Raw genomic sequence first — 16,235 nt, 5'->3', positions numbered from 1 at the left:
TTGTACAAGCATAGGCCTTCATTTGCATAACAGACTCCTGTGATGACGCAAACACCCTCACCAATTCTCTCTTCCGGTACGCAGGCGCTTACGTCACTTTTCAGTCTTCTGGAGATATCCTGAGCTGCTGTCTAGTGCTGCAACACGAGGAGGCTCAAGACAAAGCTTCCTTGGGGTGACTGGTCTCTTCTGCCTACTTGCATCCTTATTTGCAAGAGTGGAAAGAAAAATTATAATTTTTCATCCTGAAAACGGCAAGTGACTGTAGAGCTGTTTGTTTTGTTTTGTTTTCCTGGAAACTAAAATCATTAAGCAGAGCGCTCCATACTCTTGCGTTTGTCAGATTTTGATTGTATAAAAATGTAACAGGAAATATCGTTACATAAGAACTGAGAGAAATGCCAACAGATTTCTGTCATTCTTTCCCCTTTTTTTTTCTATCTCCTCTTCTCTTCAATATATAGATCCTGTGCAAATGCCTTGAATAACAGGCGGAGTCTCTGCCTTTCACGGCAGTCCCCTATTTTAGGAGCCAGACAGTAAAATGAGTCAAATAAAGCACTGTGGAAATTCTCACCTTACTGTTGGGTGGAGTCACCTGTCAGACCCCAGAACAGGCTCAATCGTTGGGAGTCCTGTTAGCAACTTACAGCTATCTGCTTGGCTCCTTCCCTGATTCTGTGTTAAGTTAGGAGCAAGGATAGCATTTCCTTCCTTCCCTCTGTTTAGTTGACCAGATTTTACTTTGGTATGACAAGTTATGAGATAGGGAGCTCTGAGGACAAAGCTTGTCAAGCAAACACCCCTTTGCAAATCAGCTTTCAGTGGAGAGACCGGAGCCAACCTGCTTGCCTGTGGAAGAGGGCCACCTCAGCCCCCTTCACCGCCGACAGATGGTGACAGCAGGTGTGGGATTATATGAGTCACAGGCACGGGGCTGTTTGTTAGCCCTGTGGCAACCTTGGCAGGTTTGTGCTTTGTTTCCAGATCTGTCACAAATGCATCAGATCCCCTAAGTTCAGAAGAAGAGAACAAGTTCAGGCAGAAAAAAAATCCGCGATTGTGATGGGATCCTAAATAATGTTAGCTTCACACAGATCTCATACTTTCTTTGTATACGGTTCTTACAAATAAGTGGATTTAGAATCAGACCTGAGAATGTAACAAATCCAGAATCATCTGACCTCAATCCTTCATCTTTTAGATATGCGCCCAGTTGGTTCTAAACTTGCTCTTGTACGGCAGACATCTTCCACAGTCAAAGCAATCTCTGAACACTCCTAAAACAATGTCTGTAACTCCGTAGAGCAACTCCAGCTTGAATATGACTGAGTCTTAAAAAAAAAAAAAAGCAAGAAACAAAATCAAATTTGTAATGAAGATGTCTTGGCAGTCAACTTATTCACCTTTTAAGAAAAGCATGAAATCTTAGACTGCCCCTGGCGTGGCTGTGAATTCTATGCTGCTTTGCTTGGCTTTGTGCTGACTTCATGTCCTAAGGGCAGTGGACACTGGCTTATCTCTGTGTTGTTTTGAGGAACTGATGGCATGTATACCCCAAAATACTTAGTCTAGGCATATACACAGTTGGTCCTCAAAGTGTAAATCCGAGTTTATTTCAAGTCTGATATATGTTTGATCAGACCCACCTGCCACTTGTCATGTGAAATATGCATTTCTTGTGACACACTTAGGGATTTGGAAGTTGGTTTAGAGTCCCCCCTCAAGTAGAGTTATACTGAAAGGACACGTTTTGATTATTTGTTTTTATATTTCAATTATCATCATTATCATGATGTTTTCCTTGTATGTACTTCTGTCCTCACAGAAGCCAGAAGAGGGCACTGGGTAAGCTGTGACTAGAATGGTACATGGTCATTAGCCACCATGTGGGTGCTGGGAACCTGGGTCCTCTAGAAGAGCAGCCAGTGCTCTTAACTGTGGAGCCCTCTCTTCAGCCCTCAAGAGATGGGTTATTTTCTGTTTGTTTGTTTTTTTAACTTTTTTTTTTTTTACATTTTTCTTTTTCCTTCTTTTTGGTTTTTCAAGGCAAAGTTTCTCTGTGTAGCCCTGACTGCCTTGGAACATACTCTGTAGACCAGGCTGGCCCCAAACTCAGAGCTCCACCTGCCTCTGGCTCCGTAGGACTGGGATCAAAGGTGTGCGACCACCACCAAGAGATGAACACTAAAGGCATCCTGACAACAGGACTAAGTTATGATGTCTTCTTGGATAGTTCATCTCCATCAGTCCCTACATCTCTGTCCCCTTCCCACTCTTCCCTCATCCTCTCCATATCCCATGAGCCCTTGCAGCATGCCCCTTGCTCCTTGGGTCCCACCTGGCAGTATGCTTCTCCACCAGTTCTCCAATGGTTTTCGTCAGTAAGATTTTGCATGACTGAGAGAATCTTCTTGGCAATTATTTTAGTTCTCAGTAAGGACATAGAAAAATTAGTAACACCCACTCTGAGTTTTACTCACTTGAGTATTAATCAATTTAAAGGGTAGTGTGTATTTATTTGTATACCTGTGTCAGGGGTTTAATTAAAATTAACCCCTATGAGGAAATATAGCCTATTTAGGGAAGGGCATTCTATAAATATTCTATTGTCATATTTTATGAATAAGTGGCAAGTGTGTCCTTCATTTTAAAACAATGCAAAAGAGCAAAAAGAGGAAAGTAAGCAGTCATCGCAGTGACCCAGAATTCCAGTCTCCATAGAGACAGGGCAACACTTTTGCATTTATCTCTCCAAACCTTTATCTTTCCATCAAGACATCTGCACATATATAAAACTATGTAGCACTGACTTCTTTCATCTTCATGTAAGAACATTGTCACTATTTAACCATGTAGTCATTGCGCTGTTCACTTAGCAGTGTGTCCTAGCCATGACTCACCTTTATTCTTTTTTAAAAAATTATTTATTATTTATTGTATACGAGCGATTTATCTGCAGAAGAGGGCATCAGATCACATTATAGATGGTTGTGAGCCATCATGTGGTTGTTGGGAATTGAACTCAGGACCTCTGGAAGAGCAGGCGGTGCTCTAAACCACTGAGCCATCTCTCCAGCCCCCACCTTGATTCTTATAATGCCATTCCCTGACATTTCTGCAGTAAGGCACATCTTGTGTAACTGATTCTGTAACACATGCGCGTGCGTATACACACACACACACACACACACACACACACACACACACACACACCCCAAGTGAAGCGGATCACATTGGTGACCTAAGCACTTAAGGAAAGGAGGAGGCAGGAGGATCAGGAATTTAAGGCCATACCTGGGTACATAGAAAGACAAGGCCAACCTGTGTGACATGAGACCCCGGTTCAACAAAAATATTTTTAAAGAGGTATATAAGTTCTTATGAAACAAGAAATAAACCAACATTTCAACTTTAACACACATAAAAGTATTACCTAGAAGAAAAAATATGAATGGCTTATAAATGCAGATTCAAATGTCCTACATTAGACATAAAAAGAAATATATATTAAGGTGAATATAAATTAGTTTGTATCATATTAACAAATTGTCAAGGCCATATACATGACAGGCACAAGTGTTTAACTACAAAGCTTTGGAATTATTATTATTTTTTTTTATGACCAGAACACTCATCCTAAGATAACCTAAAAATACACACACATATTGCGAGAGAGAGGAGAGAGAGAGAGAGAGAGAGAGAGAGAGAGAGAGAGAGAGAGAGAGAGAGAGAGAGAGAGAGAGAGAGCGCACGCACAGTCTGCCTTCAAACTCACAGAGATCCATCTGCCTCTGCCTCCCGAGTGCCAGGATTAAAACTGTGCACCACTATGCCTGGCTGGCTTATAATTTTTGATCTGTTCTTAATCTATTTTAAAAAATTGTTTTCCTGGTTCTAAAGACATATTCATTAAACACATTTGTGTAGATTTTTAAAAAAGGGATTTGAAGGGGGGTTATATACACATGCTCAGTTCCTTGTTTGTTCTGATTCCTAAATTCAGTTTTTAAATAAGTCTACATCAAGATTTTTTTTGCAAATTACAGCTCCTTGTCACTGGTAGATGCTGTAGCAGTCACTGGCTCACGCTGTGCCCTAATCCCTACCCTGTTTTCCACGAGTCCTGAGCAAAGACAACAGAGCAAAGGTGACTCTCATGCTCCCTTCTGTGTTGAGCCCGTGTGAACAAGGTTGACTGTGGTAGAAACTCCAGCTAAAACGAAGCCTGAGTTACTCCTCATTTCCCCACACTAGGTTCCACGTTGCCTCCACACTAGGCCCTTTGATAACGTTAACATGACTAAAGTGCTTCCATGGGGATTGTGGTCGTTAAAGACAGTAGAAACAAGCTACTGAGTGTTCTCAGGGAGCTGACGGAAGTACAGGAAATACCGGGAAAGCAGCCTGACCTCACAGAGGACAGTGATGTTTCCACAGAGAAGCAGCAAGCACACAGTGCCTCCAGGAGAGAGAGAGTTCAAAGAATCAGATGTGAAAGGTCATGTATACATTTTAACCAAGAGAGAAACAGGCATACATTTGATTATCCAACTCACAAAAATGGGTAGTCAAATTTGAACTTAAATATAATAGAAGATTCAGGATATACATATGTATGTATGTATGTATGTATGTATGTATGTATGTATGTGTGGTCAGAGCATAAATTCAGATCCTGAGAGAATTATAATTCCTGAACAGAGCCATTTCACATGCTCTTTCAGTAGCGATACAGCAGAAGAAACCAAAGGGGCTTGCACACTGGGCCAGGTGCAAAGAAGATTAACCCTAATATAGAAGGCAAGCACTCAAGGGTGAGGAACTATGTGCCGCAGCCCACGCTTCTCTGTGCCAGGATTAGTGCCGTCCGTACCATGCCAGGAGGTGTTTAACGCAGGGCCATGAACTCAGTGGAAAGCGAGTAACACCTATAAATTCTATTCACTCCCCTTTCCAGATCATTAAAGACATTAAACTAGCCCGGACCCAACACAGACCCTTGCAACACCTCACTACACATAGCGCTAGAGTTCACCGTGCTGCTATCAATCACTGGCCCATTGCGCATAATCACCCAAGCATCCTAAATAGAACTAAAAATAGATTCTTACACAAGTCTGATTTTTTTTTTATTAATGCTGTAAATGCAATTGGAAGGCCTCTGAGCCAGAGATCCATTTTCTCCTGCGTTCACTAATCACACAGCATCTCCCGTTAGGAGCATTCCCGCCTGGATGTGCCCTCTTTCTGAAGATGGATGCTGTGTGGGGCACATCTCCCCGAGTTCCAGATGTCTATAACTTTGCTTTTTCAATAGCTGCATCGTATTCTTTTAACTTGTTGACATAAGAACAGGCAGGTTATGGTATCTTAACTCACACTTTGTAAAAAAAAATGTAGTTTATTCTTTATTTACTTATTTGTTCTTGTCTTTATTTTCAGCAATAAAATAAAGCCTAGTTTCTACCCAAGGCAACTGGATAAGTTTCTTTAACACTATTTAAGACCTTCCAGGCTTTGTTGTGTGCTGTGTATACATTTGGACACACTACATATTATTTTTAAGTTTCCTTAGACTAAATTTTTAAAGGAGTTGCTTTCTTATTTCTTTCTGTAGACCTTAATTGTTTCATAGATTTGAGAAGTTAAGTATCTCCGACTTTACTACTTGCTTCATTTTTCCAAGACTATATAGTTTTCCACGCTTTATTTCTCCATCATTTAGTAATAAGACATGGTGTGCATAGTTAAGAATCAAATGGTTCTCTAGGATCTTAGTGAAAAGTGTAGCCCTCCGTCCCTACTCTGTCATTTCACACTCCAAGAGATACAAATTTAAACCTGCAGTAAATGTTCAGTGCTTACCTCAACAACTAAAATGGCGTGCTTGGATTTCTACCAAGCTGTGTGGAAAATGAGGATTTCTCTGCTCTCCCCCTCCCTCCTTGCCACACATGCATTTCTTTTTCTTCTTCCTTCTCCAATGTGGTTGCTTCATAATTCTTATTAGGCAACACTGATGGTTTATTTGATTATAATTGTGTAAAGTGCTATTTGCAGTTAACTGCAGATGCATGGACACATACCATTTCTTACATCTAAGAAAATTTAAATATTTGTTTTCTTATATGTTTTAAAATCATTCTTATATACATTCTTATATAATGGGCTATTAAAATTGTAGCCCATTTTCAGTATCTAATAGTTCTCACACTTTCCAATATGTCAAGTTTTATGTTATAATACAATACCCAATGCTATTCTGGTTTTTAATAGCATCTCGTGTGGTTTCATTTCTTTGGCATCTTTTATCATCAAAGCATATTTTCTCTAACATTTTATTATAGAAATTTCGAACACACAAATGGTGAAAGTAATATAGTGAATCATCACATATATATGTTTCCTAAACTTAATAGTTGTTGCCATTTTACTATAACAGTATTGTTCATATACATGCATTTTTTTGCCAAACAACTTGGAAACATCAGCTGTGATTTCCAGTCCTAAATTCTCTGTTATGCATGAGATGATCCACTCAAGCTTGTTTGCCCCATGTTTTCCTGGACTTTATATCGTGTGTCGTGAGAAATCATCAACCCCACTTTGAGTCCCAGATGTATCAGGGCAGTCGATCCCTGTAAGCATCCGATTCAGAATGATTCGAACGTTTGTCAAAGTCTCAGTCTCAGCATCATGCATAAAATAATTAGTATCATTTTCATTGTACTCTGTACTTATATTTTAAAATCTGCTTTTATAGCATATATATTTATATATGTAGACAGATTTCTCTTTTCTCTGACACTAGAAAACAAAATAAATCCTCTAATAAAATGTTTTCCATATCATACGTTGAACGTGTTGACTGCTTCACCTTGACATAATAAGGCCTTTGTCATCTCCTACATAAGACTTCCAAGTAGATGAGGTTGAGGTTAAGTATGTTTGACAAGTTCATTCGGTAGGTTAAACCATGTACCTCAGAGTTCAACATAGCAAGCAGCACAATGCCAATGTTTCTCACATTAATATATTCTTAACACAAGGTCTCACTCTGTAGCCCTGTCTGATCTGGAACTTAGTGTGTCAACCACACTGGCCTCAGATTTGCAGGGATCTGCCTTCCCCTGCCTCAGAGTGCTGAGATTAAGGCCTGTTCCGCCATGCCAGCCACCATGAAGGATTTCAACCTTGAATTCTGAAGTCAGATGATAACCTCCAGATCGTCCAGTGGAAATGGAATTTCCTTTTGTAGTTAGCATCAATCAAAGGCTGTTAAGAGGAGCAAGGAGATGCAGATCAGGTACCGGGCCAGTACTCTTCCTGTTGTCCACCTGCAGGAGGGAGGATGTTGTCTTACGTCCTGCAGCCCCAGTGCGATGGCCTTGCCTGCACACCCCTCAAACTATTTTCCAAAATATATTCCAAGAAGTAAAGTGAAATCGTATCCCATTACCACTGTTTTTCATTTTATCAATGACTTCCCGTTTTTGATGGCATCAGTGCTTCAGCCTGCTTGTCACAGAGCTCTCCTTACCCCCACAGCTGACTTCTTTTGTGCCTCTTTGTTCTGTGAACTTGGTTCTGTACTTCGCTCCCCCTTCTTCCTAGAATACCACTGCTCCCACTTGACCCCATGTCCCAACTCATTGAGGTACTAGGGCCAGCCGGAGTTTGAGTGAGGCCAATTCATACTCAAACCTTAGCAGGATATAGAGTGATGCTTTAGGATGATGGTGAGGTAAGGTATTATTCAAACAGACACACATAAAAAGTTTCAACTATGTTCTATAAAGGGGATGTCCACAGGCCTAAGAAAGCATGTAAGAGGGTAGCAATGCATAAGCCATAGTATGAATTATCTAAGAGATCAACGCATAGGAGGGGTACACACACACACACACACACACACACACACACACACACACACACACACACTATTCAGTAACTATTTGTTGGGTAAATGCATGAGGATCTGAGAGGTCAGCAAAGAGGGAAAACATGAGCTCACCATTCTTTCTACCACTTAACTATTAGCAACTGTCTTAGTTAGGGTTTCTATTGCTGTGAAGAAACACCATGACCAAAAGGCAAACTAGGGAGAAAAGAGTTTACTTAGCTTGCACCTCCACAGCACTGTTCACTGAAGGAAATCAGGGCAGGAACTCAAGATGGGCAGGAAGCTGGAGGCAGGAGCTGATGCAGAGGCCATGGAGGGTGCTGCTTACTGGCTTGTTCCCCATGGCGTGCTCAGCCTGTTTTCTTATAGAACCCAGGACCACTAGCCCAGCAATGGCATCCTTCATAATGGGCTGTCCCTCTCCCATTGATCACTAGTTGAGAAAACTCCTTACATCTGGAACTCAAAAGGGCATTCCCTCAACTGAGGCTCCTTCCTCTCTGGTGACTCTTGTTTGTGTCAAGTTGACACAGAACCAGCCAGTACATCAACTTGTTAGAAACTACACATAAAATGTCGATTCATGGTTTAGTCTAAACAGTTCTCACTGCAAGCAGTTTTACCCACCTAGTCTAAGGCATCATCAATGCTTCTGCATTCCTGGGTACTTAGTAGCCTGGTTCCTTGTCTCCCCGAGCCTGTTCCTTTTAAAAACGAGATTTATTTTCTTGTGTGTGTGTGTGTGTGTGTGTGTGTGTGTGTGTGTGTGTATTAGATGTCATCTTGATGTCATCTTTCAGTTAGAGTTTTGACCCATAGGAAGGTCCTTATGGGTCCTTAGCCTGAATGCTTCCAGAATTTCAGCTTTGGTGCCATTGTGAATTAACTCAGTTGAGTTTAATGACAAGTGGTTGATGCAATGCATTAAGTTCTTAATCTATCCTAGATGTTGTAGACATGGGACACTGGGAAATAGACATAAGTCTGCCTTTGTTCATTCACTATTGACTCTTTCATTTCATTCATGGTATTCTGAGGTTGCCTATGGAACTAACAGAAAGCTTGGGCTGGAGAGGTGGCTCAGTGGTTAAGAGCACTGGCTGCTCTTCCAGAGGTCCTGAGTTCAATTCCCAGCAGCCACGTGGTGGCTCACAACCATCTATAATGGAATTATGAGAAAGCTTAGCTATTTGGAAGCCCTGGAGGACAGACAAAGGTGCCATTAGTAAGGTCATAGATAGCTTAATTGTATTTCTTTTCAAAATGTTATCATTATTTGTGAGGCAGAGGACCAGTTATTTCTTTTGTCTCACGCCGAGACCGTAAGCTTGAGGAGGAGACACTTCTCAAATGCACACTGTGTAGTGTCCCTTGCATCTGCGTGATTTGCATGCCTTACTCGTTCGTTCTTTACCACAAAGGCTGTCATTTTATGTGCAGACAGCTGGAGAAGGAGACATGGAGAACATTAACGATCGCATTGGCTTTTCACAAATTATGTCTACATTTCGGTTGGGCGTGAGTCACTACTTTAAAATTTACAAATATTTCAAAAGCTTTTGGCTGTACTTCGACTCATATGTGGAAAGCAGGTCTGGAATATGCTCTTTCCGCAAATGACATTGATGGGAACGTTTCCAACACGCAAGTTGCTCTTTAGCTCTTCTTTTGTATCAAAACAAGTTGGAGCTGGGCTGGATCTTCTCTCTTCCAGTAATGGTTGACCCATCCAAAAGGTGCTTAACCCAGTGGTGGTCACTGCTCAGCCTTATGACCATCACGCTGAACTACTCAGCATTCTCACTATAGCCACTGTCAAAATGTACATCGCTTCTCAGCAGCCCATCTTACTTTTATTAAAATAGATCGCATTGTAGGATACAAGTCAAATCTTATGAAATACCATTCCATATATGTGTATATATGTATATATATATATATATATATGTATGTATGTATTAACCTTTATCCAATATTTATGTTTTGACAAAAAAAATTGTGCTTTTCCTATAATCAGCCATTTCTCCAGGAACTGGAGTTATAAACAGTTGGGAGCCATCATGTCAGTACTGGGAATTGAACCTGGGTCCTGCAGAAGAGCAGTGTTCTTAACCACTGAGCCATCTCTCCAGCCACACAAAATCATGAATTCATTAAAAGATTTTCTAACTGAAACCTAATACTATACTATTTATTTCCTTAACCACTCCAATTTCATATTTATATCTTTTCCTTCACACTAAAAGTTCTGGTTTGGGGTGTAAGCGTGCACATCTGTGTTGGTGAAAATGGTTTTAGAGTTTCAGGACCAGTGCTGCTCTTAACAGCAAAAAACAAAATAAAACAAAACAAAAACAAAAAACAAAAAACAAAAAACAAAAAACTCCAACTAAACAAACAAAAACTATGAACATCAGATCTCTGAGTTCAAAGTCAGCCTGGTCTACAAAGAGAGTTCCAGAGAAATCCTGTCTCAAAAAACCTAAAACAAAACAAAACAAACAAACAATGAACAAAATGTAAGATTTCTTTGCAGTTTTTAAAATTTCACCACTTAAGAATATATATTAAATTTTATGTACGACAGTCACTGGAGGTAATTCTCTGCAGTTACCCATTTGACATTTAGTTAAGTACATTTGATTCTCACTTATGCTTAGGCTGGTTTTATTATGCCTTGTCTCTTTGCCTAATAGTTCTTAATATGTGAAACATTCATTGAGTTGAAAAGATAAAAAATAATAAGCAAGGTATATTCAGAGAAATTTCATTTTAATGTTTAGCCTGTCCTAAATAGCCAGAAAACTCGCATTGAGAAACATCGATGGCTTTTTTTTTCCTTTGATGACTTTTTAATTCTTTGAATTTGAAAGCATTTAGCAAATATTTTGTAGTATGCCTCCCTTTCTTTTGCAAAGTCTAACATAGTATCATGGTAGGCTTGCACCTTTCTTTGTTCACTTGACAAACTTAACTGGAGATCTTTGCAGTGGGTGCACTGCGGTTCATCCAGTCAAGCCTTATGGATGGGCATGTGAGTTGTTTGCAGTTTCAAAGACCACAGTTAAGGCCGCAGTGGGTGTACTTACTCATTGGCTTGTTCTGCTTTCATAGAAACCCAATTTTCTCTAAAACATGGTAACATGTATCCTACCTGTGACAAGTGACTATTTCTCTAAAGTCATCCCAAGTCATCACAGGCAATAGTAATAATTTTTTTAAAAAAAGCTATTTCAGTGTTGGACACCTACTCAAAGCTGCTTGAACAGTTCTTCCCATTGAGGGCTGTTTGCCCTGTCTTCATGAGGATCTATCATCTTCGGGTTTGCTTCTTTTCCATTTCCAAGTCTTAATGCCAAATAGGAGTGAAAATTCATCAACAGTGAGATGTATTAGCTCTTTGAAAGTAGATCAACATTTTTCTATAATTTTGATATCTATGCTTTGGCCATAGATAGAGTAAATGTTTTTTATGTTTTTAGAGGATTTGTTGAGATCTTATTCACATGTCTTAGTTAGGGTTCTATTGCTGGGAAGAGACACCATGGCCACACAGCTCTTATAAAGGACAGCATTTCATGGAGGCTGCCTGACAGTTCAGGGGTTTAGTCCCTTGTCATTAGGGCAGGAAGAATGCTGGCATTTAGGGAAGATACTGTGCTGGAGAGGAGCTGAGAGGTCTACATCAGGATCCACAGGCAGCAGGCAGAGAGAGACACTGGGTCGTTTTGGGCATTTGAAACCCCAAAGCCAGTCCCTAGTAACACACTTCCTCAAACAAGCCACACCTCCTAATCCCTGCCAAACATCACCACTCCCTAATGACCAAGCATCCAGATATAGGAGCCTCTGGGGCCATTACTATTCAGACCACTATGCCATGTAGTGTACTTGTATGAAGTCTGTAACTCGTGGGCCTTTACTTGGTCTCAGTGCTCCTTCCTATAGCATATTTTAGAACATCTCATTACCTTACCTCATCCTGCCACACCCCCCCCCCCATCTTTATTTCTTCTTGCTACAACTATTGATTCGTTTAACTCCATCCTAGACTTCTTACAGTTCACTCCTGGCCCTAGTTTCTATGTTTTAATCCCTTGTTTATCTGGAGTTTATCTTATAAATGGCATAAAGTATGAATCTATTCCCCTGACCCAAAATGAGTAGTTATAAGATTTACTGGAAAGGTCCTGGCCTCTCCTGTTGTTACCACAATCAGTTACTGCAAACCTTAGTGGCCTTTAAAACAGAACAAACGTGTTAGTTATCTTGCGATTTTGTTTATTTATTTATTTATTGGTTTTTCGAGACAGGGTTTCTCTGTGTAGCCCTGGCTGTCCCGGACTCGCTTTGTAGACCAGGCTGGCCTTGAACTCACAGCGATCCACCTGTCTCTGCCTCCTGAGTGCTGGGATTAAAGGCGTGCACCACCACGACGCGATTTTAGAGGTCAGATGTTGCATGACCCTCCCACCCTGAGTTGAAATCATGTGTTGGCATGGTTGCACCCCCTTCCTTGGGCTTTCGGGGAGACTGTGTCCCTTTCCCCTTTCAGCTTGTCGAGGCTGTCACGTTATTCGGCTGAGTGCCGTTATCATCCTGTCTTCTGCATCCATGTCACATTTCTTCCTCCTCTTTCGACCTAGTTGTCATCCTTTGATTAAGGACGCTGAGACTACACAGGGCACATCTAAGTAATGAAGGATAATTTCTTCCTTTCAAGATTTTTTTTCGTAAATGATCACATTGGGAAAGTTCCTTTTTACCACTTAATACAGTATATTCGCAGGCTTGGGGCATTCGGATGTGGAAGCCATCAGAGCACCGTTAGCCTACTATGCCACACCCCCGGTGTTCTGCATGGGCATCCGTTAAACATCACAGTTCGGTATTTATTGTGCCTACTGTTTGGAGCCTCTGTTCAGTTCCCTTGGTCTATTCAGGAGTCACTACAATAGTGTTCTAGCAGAAAGGACCTTGTGTTCTCATCTCATGGCTCTTCCCTCTAGGGTTTTTCTTGGTACTGTTTTCTTGTTTATTATTTCATGTAAGTTCTAGAACCAACTTGCTCCCACACAGTGGTTGCTATTTTGTCAGACTGGCTTAACATTTATAGGTTAACCAAGGGAAATTTGACATTTTTATGTTGCTTATTCATCATATCCAGGAACTAAAGATGCCTCCTCTTTGGTTCAGCCAATTTCTATACCTCTATGAAGCATTTTATGCTTTTCTCATGTAAGCTTTGCTCATTTCTTACAAAGTTTCTTCCTAAATATCTCACTTTTTAAAGAGGATCTTCTCTTTCACAAGCTCATCAGCTTAATGTCTGTGCGAATGTGAAGGATTTTTACAACTTAATTTTATGTCTGGGTGCTTTGCTAGCTTTTTGTCTCTTTTATTTTCTTGCTTAGCTATGTGAATTATAAAAAATGTTTTAATTGGACACTAGCCCAAGAGGCATGTCCCATGAGAGTCTTCACTTACCAGGAGATTGGGATAGATGTGAGGAGATCCTATTGGGACTCTAGGTGAGAGAAGTATGGGAGAATGGGGAAATAGAAGGATCCAGAGGGTCCTAGAAACCTACAAGAAGAACATCATGATGGGTGGATCTGGGCCCAGGTGTTCTGCTCAAATTACTGCACCAACCAAGGACAATACATGCAGTAAACATCGAACCCCTACTCAGATCTAGCCAATGGACAGGACATTCTCCACAGTTGAGTGGAGAGTGGGGACTGACTCTGACATGAACTCTGGTGCCCCATATTTGACCACTTCTGCTTGGTGAGGAGGCCTGGTGGCACTCAGAGGAAGGGGAAGCAGGCTACCAAGATGAGACTTGATAGTCTATGATCATATAGTGGGGGAGGAGGTCCCCCTCAGTCACAGACATAGGAGAGGGGAATAGGGTGAAAGCGGGAGGAAGGGAGGAACAGGAGGATACAAGGGATGGGATAACAATTGAGATGTAAACTGAGTAAATTAATTTAAAATGTTTTAAAGAATTATTTATTATTTTATGTGTATTGGTATTTTTCCTGCATGTATGTCTGTGTACCATGTACATGTTTGGTACCTGCAAAGCCCAGAAAAGCATGTTGAATCCCCTGGGACTGGAATTCTAGATGATGATGAAGCCACCATATGGGTACTGGGAATTGAACCTGGGTCCTTCTGCTAGAGGGGCACGTGTTCTTAACCATTGAGCCAACTCCCCAGCTCTATTATAAAATATTTAAAAATATTTAAATAACTGAATATATTAGCTATTATTTAATACTTTCCAGTTACTTAATTTTATTGGCTTTTCATTTTGCTATGGGAACCTGGAGCATCATGCATGCTGGGCAAGAGCCCACCTTACACCCTAACTATACTCCAGCCCTTATAAATGTGTGAGGCTTTTCCTCCTTCTTAGCTATAAAGAAATGCAACTCAATTTCCAGACATGTCATCAAAGACATCAACCCCAAGTCCAGCTATTGTTCCTTCTTCCTCTTTCGTTTTCATACAGTCATTTTTCTCTCATTTCACTGTGGTAGCTACTACCTCCTATATAGTTACACATATCAATGGCGGTTGCAGGACACAGGCTTCTTCCTCCCAGGACACTTGCCCTTAAAATGCAGCCACCATACTGTGAGCAACACTATAGAGAGCCCTAGTGGAATATTCCTGCCTATAGCCCCAGATAAACTGCAGTCGATAGCAACAACCAACTACAACATTTAAATGAAATCCTCAGGCTTTAAACCTCCAGATATTGTGGGGCAGAGCGAAGCCATCACAAGCCACAGAAACCATCCATGACAACATATGAATAGTATTTAAACACTCGTCTTAGGGGAGTCTTCTGAAATCGACAGTTGCTTTGCTTTCCCTTGGGAAATGTGCTGTAACTTCCAGAAACCCGGTGTTGACCACCTTGCCAGAAACGTGCTAAGGAACAACAAAATGCGCCGCTTGGCTCTACTGTCTGGAGAACCATGCTGGCCAGTTGATTGCCCACAGCTTTCTTGGTGGCAAGTTTCAGGCGTTAAGTAGCTGTACAAATAAGAGAAATTGCTTCAGGCACCTGCTACAGGAGTTCCCTGAACCGACCAGCAGGATGTCTGATCACGTTTTTTGGCTGTGGTTGGACATGTGTCTATCTTTGAACCAGTTACTACACCATAGGAAATGGCAGCTGCCTAGCTAGATCTGGGTCACATGAGCTTCCTTGAAGTACATGCGTTAAAAATAGAAAAGGCAACTGATTAGTCTAAATTAAGATTTAGTAACTAAAGAAAATAGACAGGAAGATGAAAATTGTCACTGAGGACAACGTGAGCATTGTGTCTCCTCGCTGACGCGCCATTCCTTGACACTGTGTCTAGCCTCTCATACACTCTGCTGGAGGCATGCCATCAATTAACAGTGATCTGCCAGGAACACAGACCTGGGTTTGTGATGCGTCCCCTTGTCCCCTTCTCTGCCTGTAGTTAGTGCTCCATCATCCACAGCGACTATTCCACAAGGCTTCACTGGACGCCAACAAAACTCCAACTTCAGAAAGAATATTATAGCAGAAATCTCTAAGTCTCAGCCAACACAGTCAGTCAGCTGCTTGGGAAAGCAGAGGCTAATTCCAGCGTAAACACACAAGTTGGCCGGTCCCTAAAGCGCACACTAATCGGATTAGACCTGAGGTTCTTATTATAAAACTCACTCAAGCGAACTTTTCGTTTCTATGTTTTTTAACTATAGAGGAAGGTCAGAGATGTGGACAGTGGAGCCAATAACACTTCTCATTTTAACAAGAAAAGTTAAATGCAGTCTGAGAATTCAAATTTTCTTTTCAATGTGATGCATAAACTTTGCACCTAAGAATATGCTCTACATGGCTAAATTTTCATCTGTGATATTATGCAATTCAATTAGCCAGACTGGAAACTTGAAGGAAAAGAGTGGTCTATTATTAAACTTCCAATTATAAAGGAATTTTCATATTATGATTTAAAAAAAAAACCCTATATCTTTCCTGTGAAAGCCTGTGTATGTCACTTCTGTGGTGACATTTAAAAATGTTTAAAACTATTTTTGGAGTTATTTAGTAGGAAGTATATAGTATTTTGTTACAAAAACAGAGGCTGCTACACAGAGAAACCCTGTCTCAAAAGACAGAACAAAACAAAAACAGAGGCAGGGTTTTACACAGCAGCCTAGGCAGGCATGGAACTCCTTGCAATCTTCCTGCCTCAGCTTCCCAAGTGTTTTGATCACATGATTGCCTGTTATTTTCATTGCTGAAAAGCAGTCACAAATTCTATTTAAAATACTTTCT

The sequence above is a fragment of the Acomys minous genome (assembly GCF_964271855.1).
Source record: "Acomys minous genome assembly, chromosome: 4".
Lineage (NCBI taxonomy): Eukaryota > Metazoa > Chordata > Mammalia > Rodentia > Muridae > Acomys > Acomys minous.
The sequence above is the reverse complement of the archived record's forward strand: the minus strand, read 5'-3'. Positions refer to the sequence as shown.